Source organism: Triticum urartu, chromosome 6A (genome assembly GCF_056163025.1).
Source record: "Triticum urartu cultivar PI428250 chromosome 6A, HENAU_Tu73, whole genome shotgun sequence".
Taxonomy (NCBI): Eukaryota; Viridiplantae; Streptophyta; class Magnoliopsida; order Poales; family Poaceae; genus Triticum; species Triticum urartu.
The window spans coordinates 188,771,613-188,787,505 of NC_141878.1; positions in this window are offsets into that span (position 1 = coordinate 188,771,613).

Consider the following 15,893-nt stretch of genomic DNA (forward strand, 5'->3'; position numbering starts at 1 on the left):
TGAAACATATGTCTGAAACATTTGAAAAGTTCAAAGAATTTCATAGTGAAGTGGAAAATCACTGTAACAAGAAAATATAATTTCTGTGATCTGATCATGGAGGAGAATATTTGAGTTACGAGTTTGGTCTTCATTTGAAATAATGTGGAATAGTTTCGCAATGCACGCCACCTGGAACACCACAGCGTAATGGTGTGTCCGAACGTCATAATCACACTTTACTAGATATGGTGTGATCAATGATGTCTCTTACTGATTTACCGCTATCATTTTGGGGTTATGCATTAGAGATAGCTGCATTCACGTTAAATAGGGCACCATCTAAATCCGTTGAGATGACACCGTATGAACTATGGTTTGGCAAGAAACCAAAGTTGCCGTTTCTTAAAGTTTGAGGTTGCGATGCTTATGTGAAAAAGTTTCAAATTGATAAGCTCAAACGCAAATCGGAGTAGTGCGTCTTCATAGGATACCCAAAAGAAACTGTTGGGTACACCTTCTATCACAGATCCGAAGGCAAGATATTTAGTTGATAAGAATGGATCCTTTCTAGAGAAGGAGTTTCTCTCGAAAGAAGTGAGTGGGAGGAAAGTAGAACTGGATAAGGTAATTGTACCTTCTCCCGAATTGGAAAGTAGTTCATCACAGAAATCAGTTCCAGTGATTCCTACACCAATTAGTGAGGAAGCTAATGATGATGGTCATGAAACTTAAGATCAAGTTACTACTGAACCTCGTAGGTCAACCAAAGTATGGTCCACACCAGAGTGGTATGGCAATCCTGTTCTGGAAGTCACATGTTACTATACCATGACGAACCTACGAACTATGAGGAAGCGATGATGAGCCCAGATTCCGCAAAATGGCTTGAGACCATGAAATCTGAGATGGGATCCATGTATGAGAACAAAGTATGGACTTTGATTGACTTGCCCGATGATCGGTGAGTCATTAAGAATAAATGGATCTTCAAGAGGAAGACGGACACTGATATTAGTGTTACTATCTACAAAGCTCGAATTGTCGCAAAATGTTTTCGACAAGATCAAGGTCTTGACTACGATGAGATTTTCTCACTCGTATCGATGCTTAAAAGTCTGTCCGAATCATGTTAGTAGTTGCCGCATTTTATGAAATCTAGCAAATGGATGTCAAAACTGCATTCCTTAATGGATTTCTTAAAGTAGAGTTGTATATGCTGCAACTAGAAGGTTTTGTCAATCCTAAAGGTGCTAACAAAGTGAGCAAGCTCCAGCGATCCATCTATGGACTGGTGCAAGCATCTCGGAGTTGGAATATATGCTTTGATAAAGTGATCAAAGCATATGGTTTTATACAGACTTGCGGTAAGCCTGTATTTACAAGAAAGTGAGTGGGAGCACTACAACATTTCTGATAAGTATATATGAATGACATATTGTTGATCAGAAATAATGTAGAATTTTCTGGAAAGCATAAAGGAGTGTTTGAAAGGAGTTTTTCAAAGAAAGACCTCGGTGAAGCTACTTACATATTGAGCATCAAGATCTATAGAGATAGATCAAGACGCTTGATATATTTTCAATGAGTACATACCTTGACAAGATTTTGAAGTAGTTCAAAATGGAAAAGTCAAAGAAGGAGTTCTTGCCTGTGTTGCAAGGTGTGAAGTTGAGTAAAGACTCAAAACCCGACCATGGCAGAAAATAGAAAGAGAATGAAAAGGCATTCCCTATGCATCAGTCATAGGTTCTATAAAATATGATATGATGTTTACCATACATATTGTGTACCTCACCATAAGTTTGGCAAGAGGGTAAAATAGTGATCCAGGAGTGGATCACTGGACAGCGGTCAAAAAATATCCTTAGTGGAATAAGGAAATGTTTCTAGATTATGGAGGTGACAAAGAGTTCGTCGTAAAGAGTTACATTGATGCAAGCTTTGACACCGATCTGGATGACTCTAAGTCTCAATCTAGATACATATCGAAAGTGGGAGCAATTAACTAGAGTAGCTCCGTGCAAAGCATTGTAGACATAGAAAATTTGCAAAATACATACGGCTCTGAATATGGCAGCCCTGTTGACTAAATTTCTCTCACAAGAAAAACATGATCACTCTTTGGGTGTTGATCACGTAGCAATGTGAACTAGATTATTGACTCTGGTAAACCCTTTGGGTGTTAGTCACATGGAGATGTGAACTAATCAAATAAAGATGTGGACTGTTGGTGTTAAATCACATGATGACGTGAACTAGATTATTGACTCTAATGCAAGTGGGAGACTGAAGGAAATATGCCCTAGAGGCAATAATAAAGTTGTTATTTATATTTCCTTATATCATGATAAATGTTTATTATTCGTGCTAGAATTGTATTAACCAGAAACTTAGTACATGTGTGAGTACATAGACAAAAAGAGTGTCACTAGTTTGCCTCTATTTGACTAGCTCGTTGAATCAAAGATGGTTAAGTTTCCTAGCCATAGACATGAGTTGTCATTTGATTAACAAGATCACATCATTAGAGAATGATGTGATTGACTTGACCCATTTCGTTAGCTTAGCACGATGATCGTTTAGTTTGTTGCTACTGCTTTCTTCATGACTTATACATGTTCCTCTGACTATGAGATTATGCAACTCCCGAATACCAGAGGAACACTTTGTGGTGCTACCAAACGTCACAATGTAACTGGGTGATTATAAAGGTGCTCTACAGGTGTCTCCGATGGTACTTGTTGAGTTGGCATAGATCAAGATTAGGATTTGTCACTTCGATTGTCGGAGAGGTATCTCTGGGCCCTCTCGGTAATGCACATCATTATAAGCCTTGCAAGCATTGTGACTAATGAGTTAGTTGCGGGATGATGCATTACGGAACGAGTAAAGAGACTTGCCGATAACGAGATTCAACTAGGTATGAGGATACCGACGATCAAATCTCGGGCAAGTAACATACCGATGACAAAGGGAAGAATGTATGTTGTTATGCGGTTTGACCGATAAAGATCTTCGTAGAATATGTAGGAGCCAATATGAGCATCCAGGTTCCGTTATTGGTTATTGACCGGAAATGGGTCTCAGTCATGTCTACATAGTTCTCGAACCCGTAGGGTCCGCACGCTTAACGTTCGGTGACGATCAGTATTATGAGTTTATGTGTTTTGATGTACCAAAGGTTGTTTGGAGTCCCGGATGAGATCGGGGACATGACGGAGAGTCTCGAAATGATCGAGCCGTAAAGATCGATATATTGAAAGGCTATATTCGGACATCGGAAAGGTTCCGAGTGATCCGGGTATTTTTCGGAGTACCGGGGGAGTTACGGGAATACGGGAGTACATATGAGCCTTAGTGGGCTTTAAGGGGAAAAGAGGAGAAGCCACGAGGGCTGGCCGCGCGCCCCCCATGGGCCTAGTCCGAATTGGACTACGGGAGGGGCTGCGCCCCCTCTTTACTTCTCCTCCCTCTCTCCTTCCTTTCCCCTCCTAGTAGGACTAGGAAAGGAGGAATCCTACTCCTACTAGGAGGAGGATTCCTTCCCCCCTTTGGCGCGCATAGAGAGGTCGTTCGGCCTCCCCTCCCTCCTTTATATACGTGGGGAGGGGGCACCCTAGAAGACACACAAGTTGATCATTGATCCCTTAGACATGTGTGGTGCCCCCCTCCACCATAATCCACCTCGATCATATCGAAGTGGTGCTTAGGCGAAGCCCTGTGTCGGTAGCAACATCATCACCGTCATCACGCCGTCGTGCTGATGGAACTCTCCCGTGAAGCTCTGCTGGATCGAAGTTTGTGGGACGTCATCGAGCTGAACGTGTGCTGAACTCGGAGGTGTCGTGCGTTCGGTACTTGGATCGGTCGGATCGTGAAGACGTTCAACTACATCAAGCACGTTCTCATAATGCTTCCACTTAGGGTCTACGAGGGTACGTGGACGATACTCTCCTCTCGCGTTGCTATGCATCACCATGATCTTGCGTGTGCGTAGGAATTTTTTTGAAATTACTACGTTCCCCAACAGGTCAGATCGTAAGTGCCCTGGAAAATTGCTCGGAACGCATCCTCGAGATCTTCCCAGACTCCAATTGAGTCCTCGGGGAGGTTGTTAAGCCGATAACGCCCTGATCCTTTGAGCTTCAAGGGTGGGTATTTGATGGCATGTAGATCATCGCCGCCTGTCATATGTACGTGCATGAGGAAATCGTCAACCCATACGACTGGATCCATCGTAACGCCGTATTGTTTGATATTTATGGGTTTAAACCCATTCGAGGACTTGCGCTGCATGACCTCATCTGTGAAGTACATGGGGTGAGCAGCTCCACTGGTCCTAGAGGTAGCATGACGTATGTCAGACATGGTCACGTTGCGGTCACACGTGTAATCGCGCAAGTCACCGTTCTTGGCTAACCAAGCTAGGTATCCCACTTGTCCAGTAGGTGGGCGCTCCCTAGATTTGTAGATCGATCGAGGTGGGGCTTGGGACCTTAATGACCTCTTGGACTTGGGATCATACCTCAGTGGTACCCTTGTTGGACTGATTCCGCCTCCTCGCCTAGGGGGCTCAGGAATATAATGTCGACCGGCATCACTCACAAGGAGGGGGGTCGGGCATCTCGGCTCACTCGCACTTACATAGCACGCTGCCCTCAGCCTCTTCATCGAGCTCGGGTAGTGAATTCTTGCAAGGGAACGACTGCTTAGCCCCGATTTTCTCAAGTTTGTCCTCGAGTGTCTGCTCGGCCCTAAGGAGCTCAACCCATCCGGCATTCAGTTCATCCTATTCCGTTCTAAGCTGTTGGGACTTTTGCTTGGTACTTTCAGTCATACTAGCCAGTCTCCCGTGGAATGCGTTGAGCTGAGGTGCCTCGAGGGGCACCTCAATGACATTGTATTCATCATGATCGAGGCTTCACTCCTCCTCGGACTCCGGATGATAATCTGAAGGAAATATGCACTAGAGGCAATAATAAAGTTATTATTTATTTCCTTATATCATGATAAATGTTTATTATTCATGCTAGAATTGTATTAACCGGAAACATAATACATGTGTGAATACATAGACAAACAAAGTGTCACTAGTATGCCTCTACTTGACTAGCTCGTTAATCAAAGATGGTTATGTTTCCTAACCATGAACAAAGAGTTGTTATTTGATTAACGGGATCACATCATTAAGTGAATAATCTGATTGACATGACCCATTCCATTAGCTTAGCACCCGATCGTTTAGTATGTTGCTATTGCTTTCTTCATAACTTATACATGTTCCTGTGACTATGAGATTATGCAACTCCCATTTACCAGAGGAACACTTTGTGTGCTACCAAACGTCACAATGTAACTGGGTGATTATAAAGGAGCTCTACAGGTGTCTCCAAAGGTATATGTTGGGTTGGCGTATTTCGAGATTAGGATTTGTCACTCCGATTGTCGGAGAGGTATCTCTGGGCCCTCTCGGTAATGCACATCACTTAAGCCTTGCAAGCATTGCAACTAATGAGTTAGTTGCGGGATGATGTATTACAGAACGAGTAAAGAGACTTGCCGGTAACGAGATTGAACTAGGTATTGGAATACCGATGATCGAATCTCGGGCAAGTAACATACCGATGACAAAGGGAACAACGTATGTTGTTATGCGGTCTGACCGATAAAGATCTTCGTAGAATATGTAGGAGCCAATATGAGCATCCAGGTTCCGCTATTGGTTATTGACCGGAGACATGTCTCGGTCATGTCTACATCGTTCTCGAACCCGTAGGGTCCGCACGCTTAAGGTTACGATGACAGTTATATTATAGTTTATGCATTTTGATGTACCGAAGTTTGTTCGGAGTCCCGGATGTGATCACGGACATGACGAAGAGTCTCAAAATGGTCGAGACATAAAGATTGATATATTGGAAGCCTATGTTTGGATATCGGAAGTGTTCCGAGTGAAATCGGGATTTTACCGGAGTACCGGGAGGTTACCGGAACCCCCCGAGAGCTATATGGGCCTTAGTGGGCCTTGGTGGAAAAAGAGAAGGGGCAGCCCAAGATGGGCCGCGCGCCCCTCCCCTCCCTTGGTCCGAATAGGACAAGGAGAGGGGGCCGTCCCCCCTCTCTCTTTTCCCCCCTCCGCGAATCCTATTCCAACTAGGATTGGGGGGGAATCCTACTCCCAGAGGGAGTAGGACTCTCCTGGCGCGCCTCTCCTAGGCCGGCCGCACCACCCCCCCCCCCTTTTTAGTCCTTTATATACGGAGGCAGGGGCACCCCAGAAACACACAAGTTGATCCACGTGATTTATTCTTAGCCGTGTGCGGCGGCCCCAGCCACCATAGTCCTCGATAATATTGTAGCGGTGCTTAGGCGAAGCCCTGCGGCAGTAGTACATCAAGATCGTCACCACGCCGTCGTGCTGACGAAACTCTTCCCCAACACTTTGCTGGATCGGAGTCCGGGGATCGTCATCGAGCTGAACGTGTGCTAAAACTCGGAGGTGCCGTAGTTTCGGTGCTTGATCGGTCGGGCCGTGAAGACGTACGACTACATCAACCAAACGCTTCCGTTGTCGATCTACAAGGTACATAGATCACACTCTCCCCTCTCGTTGCTATGCATCACCATGATCTTGCGTGTGCGTAGGAAATTTTTTGAAATTACTATGTTACCCAACAGTGGCATCCGAGCCTAGGTTTTATATGTTGATGTTATATGCACGAGTAGAACACAAGTGAGTTGTGGGCGATATAAGTCATACTGCTTACCAGCATGTCATACTTTGGTTCGGCGGTATTGTTGGACGAAGCATCCCGGACCGACATTACGCGTACGCTTACGCGAGACCGGTTCTCCCGACGTGCTTTGCACATAGGTGGCTTGTGGGTGACAGTTTCTCCAACTTTAGTTGAATCGAGTGTGGCTACGCCCGGTCCTTGCGAAGGTTAAAACAGCACCAACTTGACAAACTATCGTTGTGGTTTTGATGCGTAGGTAAGATTGGTTCTTGTTTAAGCCCGTAGCAGCCACGTAAAACTTGCAACAACAAAGTAGAGGACGTCTAACTTGTTTTTGCAGGGCATGTTGTGATGTGATATGGTCAAGACATGACGCTAAATTTTATTGTATGAGATGATCATGTTTTGTAACCGAGTTATCGGCAACTGGCAGGAGCCATATGGTTGTCGCTTTATTGTATGCAATGCAATCGCGCTGTAATGCTTTACTTTATCACTAAACGGTAGCGATAGTCGTGGAAGCACAAGCTTGGCGAGACGACAACGATGCTACGATGGAGATCAAGGTGTCACGCCGGTGACGATGGTGATCACGACGGTGCTTCGGAGATGGAGATCACAAGCACAAGATGATGATGGCCATATCATATCACTTATATTGATTGCATGTGATGTTTATCTTCTATGCATCTTATCTTGCTTTTATTGACGATAGCATTATAAGATGATCTCTCACTAATTATCAAGAAGTGTTCTCCCTGAGTATGCACCGTTGCGAAAGTTCTTCGTGCTGAGACACCACGTGATGATCGGGTGTGACAGGCTCTACGTTCAAATACAACGGGTGCAAAACAGTTGCACACGCGGAATACTCAGGTTATACTTGATGAGCCAAGCATATACAGATATGGCCTCGGAACACGGAGACCGAAAGGTCGAGCGTGAATCATATAGTACATATGATCAACATAATGATGTTCACCAATGAAACTACTCCATCTCACGTGATGATCGGACATGGTTTAGTTGATTTGATCACGTAATCACTTAGAGGATTAGAGGGATGTCTATCTAAGTGGGAGTTCTTTAAGTAAATTAACTGAACTTAAATTTATCATGAAACTTAGTACCTGATAAGTATCTTGCTTGTTTATGCTTGTTTGTAGATAGATGGCTCGTGCTGTTGTTCCGTTGAATTTTAATGCGTTCCTTGAGAAAGCAAAGTTGAAAGATGATGGTAGCAATTACACTGACTGGGTCCGTAACTTGAGGATTATCCTCATTGCTGCACAGAAGAATTACGTCCTGGAAGCACCGCTGGGTGCCAGGCCTGCTGCAGGAGCAACGCCGGATGTTATGAACGTCTGGCAGAGCAAAGCTGATGACTACTCAATAGTTCAGTGTGCCATGCTTTACGGCTTAGAATCGGGACTTCAACGACGTTTTGAACGGCATGGAGCATATGAGATGTTCCAAGAGTTGAAGTTAATATTTCAAGCAAATGCCCGGATTGAGAGATATGAAGTCTCCAATAAGTTATATAGCTGCAAGATGGAGGAGAACAGTTCTGTCAGTGAGCATATACTCAAAATGTCTGGGTATAATAATCACTTGATTCAATTGGGAGTTAATCTTCCAGATGATTGCGTCATTGACAGAATTCTCCAATCACTGCCACCAAGCTACAAGAGCTTCGTGATGAACTATAATATGCAAGGGATGAATAAGACTATTCCCGAGCCCTTCGCAATGCTGAAAGCTGCGGAGGTAGAAATCAAAAAGGAGCATCAAGTGTTGATGGTCAACAAGACCACTAGTTTCAAGAAAAAGGGCAAAGGGAAGAAGAAGGGGAACTTCAAGAAGAACAGCAAGCAAGTTGCTACTCAAGAGAAGAAACCCAAGTCTGGACCTAAGCCTGAAATTGAGTGCTTCTATTGCAAGCAGACTGGTCACTGGAAGCGGAACTGCCCCAAGTATTTGGCGGATAAGAAGGATGGCAAGGTGAACAAAGATATATGTGATATACATGTTATTGATGTGTACCTTACTAATGCTCGCAGTAGCACCTGGGTATTTGATACTGGTTCTGTTGCTAATATTTGCAACTCGAAACAGGGACTACGGATTAAGCGAAGATCGGCTAAGGACGAGGTGAAGATGCGCGTGGGAAACGGTTCCAAAGTCGATGTGATCGCAGTCGGCACGCTACCTCTACATCTACCTTCAGGATTAATATTAGACCTAAATAATTGTTATTTGGTGCCAGCGTTAAGCATGAACATTATATCTGGATCTTGTTTGATGCGAGACGGTTATTCATTTAAATCAGAGAATAATGGTTGTTCTATTTATATGAGTAATATCTTTTATGGTCATGCACCCTTGAAGAGTGGTCTATTCTTGTTGAATCTCGATAGTAGTAACACACATATTCATAATGTTGAAGCCAAAAGATGCAGAGTTGATAATGATAGTGCAACATATTTGTGGCACTGCCGTTTAGGTCATATTGGTGTAAAGCGCATGAAGAAACTCCATACTGATGGACTTTTGGAACCACTTGATTATGAATCAGTTGGTACTTGCGAACCGTGCCTCATGGGCAAGATGACCAAAACACCATTCTCCGGTACTATGGAGAGAGCAACAGATTTGTTGGAAATCATACATACAGATGTATGTGGTCCGATGAATATTGAGGCTCGTGGCGGATATCGTTATTTTCTCACCTTCACAGATGACTTAAGCAGATATGGGTATATCTACTTAATGAAACATAAGTCTGAAACGTTTGAAAAGTTCAAAGAATTTCAGAGTGAAGTTGAAAATCATCGTAACAAGAAAATAAAGTTTCTACGATCTGATCGTGGAGGAGAATATTTGAGTTACGAGCTTGGTGTACATTTGAAAAATTGTGGAATAGTTTCGCAACTCACGCCACCCGGAACACCACAGCGTAATGGTGTGTCCGAGCATCGTAATCGTACTTTACTAGATATGGTGTGATCTATGATGTCTCCTACTGATTTACCGCTATCGTTTTGGGGATACGCTCTAGAGACGGCCGCATTCACGTTAAATAGGGCACCATCAAAATCCGTTGAGACGACGCCTTATGAACTGTGGTTTGGCAAGAAACCAAAGTTGTCGTTTATGAAAGTTTGGGGCTACGATGCTTATGTGAAAAAGCTTCAACCTGATAAGCTCGAACCCAAATCGGAGAAATGTGTCTTCATAGGATATCCAAAGGAGACTATTGGATACACCTTCTATCACAGATCCGAAGGCAAGACTTTTGTTGCTAAATTCGGAAACTTTCTGGAGAAGGAGTTTCTCTCGAAAGAAGTGAGTGGGAGGAAAGTAGAACTTGACGAGGTAACTGTACCTGCTCCCTTATTGGAAAGTAGTACATCACAGAAAACTGTTTCTGTGACACCTACACCAGTTAGTGAGGAAGCTAATGATGATGATCATAAAACTTCAGAACAAGATACTACTGAACCTCGTAGATCAACCAGAGTAAGATCCGCGCCAAAGTGGTACGGTAATCCCGTTCTGGAAGTCATGCTACTAGATCATGATGAACCTACAAACTATGAAGAAGCGATGGTGAGCCCAGATTCCGCAAAGTGGCTTGAAGCCATGAAATCTGAGATGGGATCCATGTATGAGAACAAAGTATGGACTTTGGTTGACTTGCCCGATGATCGGCAAGCAATTGAGAATAAATGGATCTTCAAGAAGAAGACTGACGCTGACGGTAATATTACTGTCTACAAAGCTCGACTTGTCGCAAAAGGGTTTCGGCAATTTCAAGGGATTGACTACGATGAGACCTTCTCATCCATAGCGATGCTTAAGTCTGTCCAAATCATGTTAGCAATTGCCGCATTTTATGATTATGAAATTTGGCAGATGGATGTCAAAACTGCATTCCTGAATGGATTTCTGGAAGAAGAGTTGTATATGATGCAACCAGAAGGTTTTGTCGATCCAAAGGGAGCTAACAAAGTGTGCAAGCTCCAACGATCCATTTATGGACTGGTGCAAGCCTCTCGGAGTTGGAATAAACGCTTTGATAGTGTGATCAAAGCATTTGGTTTTATATAGACTTTTGGAGAAGCCTGTATTTACAAGAAAGTGAGTGGGAGCTCTATAGCATTTCTGATACTATATGTAGATGACATATTACTAATTGGAAATGATATAGAATTTCTGGATAGCATAAAGGGATACTTGAATAAGAGTTTTTCAATGAAAGACCTCGGTGAAGCTGCTTACATATTAGGCATTAAGATCTATAGAGATATATCAAGACGCTTAATTGGACTTTCACAAAGCACATACCTTGACAAAGTTTTGAAGAAGTTCAAAATGGATCAAGCAAAGAAAGGCTTCTTGCCTGTGTTACAAGGTGTGAAGTTGAGTAAGACTCAATGCCCGACCACTGCAGAAGATAGAGAGAAAATGAAAGACGTTCCCTATGCTTCAGCCATAGGATCTATCATGTATGCAATGCTGTGTACCAGACCTGATGTGTGCCTTGCTATAAGTCTAGCAGGGAGGTACCAAAGTAATCCAGGAGTGGATCACTGGACAGCGGTCAAGAACATCCCGAAATACCTGAAAAGGACTAAGGATATGTTTCTCATATATGGAGGTGACAAAGAGCTCATCGTAAAAGGTTACGTTGATGCAAGCTTTGACACTGATCCGGACGATTCTAAATCGCAAACCGGATACGTGTTTACATTAAACGGTGGAGCTGTCAGTTGGTGCAGTTCTAAACAAAGCGTTGTAGCGGGATCTACATGTGAAGCGGAGTACATAGCTGCTTCGGAAGCAGCAAATGAAGGAGTCTGGATGAAGGAGTTCATATCCGATCTAGGTGTCATACCTAGTGCATCGGGTCCAATGAAAATCTTTTGTGACAATACTGGTGCAATTGCCTTCGCAAAGGAATCCAGATTTCACAAGAGAACCAAGCACATCAAGAGACGCTTCAATTCCATCCGGGATCTAGTCCAGGTGGGAGACATAGAGATTTGCAAGATACATACGGATCTGAATGTTGCAGACCCGTTGACTAAGCCTCTTCCACGAGCAAAACATGATCAGCACCAAGGCTCCATGGGTGTTAGAATCATTACTGTGTAATCTAGATTATTGACTCTAGTGCAAGTGGGAGACTGAAGGAAATATGCCCTAGAGGCAATAATAAAGTTATTATTTATTTCCTTATATCATGATAAATGTTTATTATTCATGCTAGAATTGTATTAACCGGAAACATAATACATGTGTGAATACATAGACAAACAAAGTGTCACTAGTATGCCTCTACTTGACTAGCTCGTTAATCAAAGATGGTTATGTTTCCTAACCATGAACAAAGAGTTGTTATTTGATTAACGGGATCACATCATTAAGTGAATGATCTGATTGACATGACCCATTCCATTAGCTTAGCACCCGATCGTTTAGTATGTTGCTATTGCTTTCTTCATAACTTATACATGTTCCTGTGACTATGAGATTATGCAACTCCCGTTTACCAGAGGAACACTTTGTGTGCTACCAAACGTCACAACGTAACTGGGTGATTATAAAGGAGCTCTACAGGTGTCTCCAAAGGTATATGTTGGGTTGGCGTATTTTGAGATTAGGATTTGTCACTCCGATTGTCGGAGAGGTATCTCTGGGCCCTCTCGGTAATGCACATCACTTAAGCCTTGCAAGCATTGAAACTAATGAGTTAGTTGCGGGATGATGTATTATAGAACGAGTAAAGAGACTTGCCATTAACGAGATTGAACTAGGTATTGGAATACCGACGATCGAATCTCGGGCAAGTAACATACCGATGACAAAGGGAACAACGTATGTTGTTATGCGGTCTGACCGATAAAGATCTTCGTAGAATATGTAGGAGCCAATATGAGCATCCAGGTTCCGCTATTGGTTATTGACCGGAGACATGTCTCGGTCATGTCTACATCGTTCTCGAACCCGTAGGGTCCGCACGCTTAAGGTTACGATGACAGTTATATTATGAGTTTATGCATTTTGATGTACCGAAGTTTGTTCGGAGTCCCGAATGTGATCACGGACATGACGAGGAGTCTCGAAATGGTCGAGACATAAAGATTGATATATTGGAAGCCTATGTTTGGATATCGGAAGTGTTCCGGGTGAAATCGGGATTTTACCGGAGTACCGGGAGGTTACCGGAACCCCCCGGGAGCTATATGGGCCTTAGTGGGCCTTAGTGGAAAAAGAGAAGGGGCAGCCCAAGATGGGCCGCGTGCCCCTCCCCTCCCTTGGTCCGAATAGGACAAGGAGAGGGGGCCGGCCCCCCTCTCTCTTTTCCCCCCTCCGCGAATCCTATTCCAACTAGGATTGGGGGGGGGGGGAATCCTACTCCCAGAGGGAGTAGGACTCTCCTGGCGCGCCTCTCCTAGGCCGGCCGCACCCCCCCCTTTAGTCCTTTATATACGGAGGCAGGGGCACCCCAGAAACACACAAGTTGATCCACGTGATTTATTCTTAGCCGTGTGCGGCGGCCCCAGCCACCATAGTCCTCGATAATATTGTAGCGGTGCTTAGGCGAAGCCCTGCGGCAGTAGTACATCAAGATCGTCACCACGCCGTCGTGCTGACGAAACTCTTCCCCGACACTTTGCTGGATCGGAGTCCGGGGATCGTCATCGAGCTGAACGTGTGCTAAAACTCGGAGGTGCCGTAGTTTCGGTGCTTGATCGGTCGGGCCGTGAAGACGTTCGACTACATCAACCAAACGCTTCCGTTGTCGATCTACAAGGTACGTAGATCACACTCTCCCCTCTCGTTGCTATGCATCACCATGATCTTGCGTGTGCGTAGGAAATTTTTTGAAATTACTACGTTACCCAACATAATCGTCATCATCGGGGTCATCATCATCCTTGTTTATCATATCGTCATTGTTGTTACTGCCGGCGGCGATGTCATTGCCGATGGTCTGGTTGTCCACGCCGTTCTGAATGGCGCTATTGTCGGTAGTATCACCATTTACAGTACCTCCATTGCTCGCATCGCCATTGTCGGTGCCTCCGTTATGACGGCCCCCACGTCGGCGCTAGGGTGATTTTCCGCTGCCTCATCCTCCATGTTTGGGGGTATCCACCATTTAGACATCGTAGGTGTAGGTAGCTACCCACTTGCCGGTATGAGTGACAGTAGGTGGCAAGGTAGAGTCTGACATCTCATCGGTGTCTTCCTCCATGTCAGTTGCCTCCTCGGAGGTGTATTATAGAACGTCGGTTAAATCTTCGACGGTAGCGACTACGTGGGTTGGGTGGGTTTAAAATTCTAACTTCTTCATATTTTTCCTAGATCCGATCATAAACCGAGGTTTGATCATCTAAGATTGCGACGCTCTTAATCTGATATAACATCTCACTCAGAAGCGCCTTATCGGCCTCGTCCATATCTTGATTGAAAGTTGGGCTTAAGTGTAGTTTGCCCGAGATCCCATCTGATGTGGCTTCGGGAATTTCGTCGGTCAAACTTAACGTATAAACCGTCGAGGTAATGCTCAGCTCTGCGCTCGAAGCTAGATCCGAGCTGTGATATGCGCCGTAGTCCTGGCCCGAGATTGAATCTGGGATCGTTATGTAGGCGTTGGAAGAGTCTGCGGACTGGTCTGACACCCAATCCAAAAACACAAGCTCGCCACGGGCATCTGTAGCGTACTCCAGATTTCCAAACCCGATGGTATGGCCTGGAGCAAAGTTTTTGATCTGGCCGAGGTGGCCAGTCGAATCGGCGTAGAGTGTGACACTGCCGAAGACAAGAAGCTGACCAGGGAAGAAGGTCTTCCCACAGCCAATGTTGTCGTCGATCCGAAGACGAGCCATCGAGCCGCTTTGACCACAGAGTGGTGCTTGCATGAGCCACCAATGTTAGGGTTGAATCTGGCGGATCTCAGATAGGGGTCCTGTCGGGGATATACCCCGCGGAATGACCCGGACGGACTTGGCGACTCACTGGTGACCAGCCCTGACTTGGCGACTCATGAAGTGACCCGACCGGATCTCTCCACTCACTGATGACCCGGCTGGGCCTGGTGACTCATTGGTAACACGGCAAGTGGGTCAAGAGGAACAACAAGACCCGATGGCCCGACAGGCGGTTCATGGAAGACCGGCCTATGTTATGGTGGGCCGGCTTAAGAGGAAAGCATAAGAAATATTCCCTTACAAAGGAAACAAGACTAGGACTCCGCTTGTAATAGAGTAATCCTAATCCTAATAGGACTAGTCATGTAAGCCGCCCCTTCAACATATATAAGGAGGGGCAGGGCACCCCAAGAGGGACAAGTTCCACAAGTTTGATAAGTTAGGGTTAGACAAACAAGTCTAGAGCTCTCGAGTTAGATCACCCATGTAATTATGATCTTCATCATCAATATCAATAAAGCAGGATGTAGGCTTTTACCTCCACCGTGAGGGGCCAAACCTGGGTAAAACATCGCGTCTCTCGTCCCGCTCAACCCCTTTCAAGCTACCACATAGATGCGTTAGCCTCCCGACTAAAGTCCTAACACTAAGGACATCTACCGTGACAATTCCACGACAGTTGGCGCCTACTGTGGGGCCTGCGCACGGTGGTGTTGATTTCTTGGAGGGATTTCTTTCAGGGATCTAGAAACTCGCGATTGACCAGGAAAAGAAGAACCAGCGTTGAAAAAGTATCATCAAAGAAAGTAGGGTTTGCTGTTGAGCCGCCGCCTACAACCGCGGCAAGAAGGATTACTATCAATAGCTATGTGTGTCGGCGTCAATAAAAGATCCAATCTACATCGAAAACAAAATCGGGTTAAAAGAAAACCCGGTCAAAGCAAATATGATCAAGAAATTCGCGATCAGCCGGATCAAGAAGAACCGGTGTGAAAGTACATCGACTATGAGTTCATTAATCAAGATTGAAAGGTCAAAGAAGTAACTTTAGCGGCAACCACGATGACGTGAACAAGTTTTGAGTCCGAGGGAATCTAGGGTTTGGTGTTACAATTGCCGGTTATCGCTGGTGCCACGCGATCCATCGAATCCTTAGAAGGTTAATTTTTTTTGGCTGCTACAATTACCGGTCGCCGGAGCCGACAGGATTTGGACTGCAGACGCCATACACCGT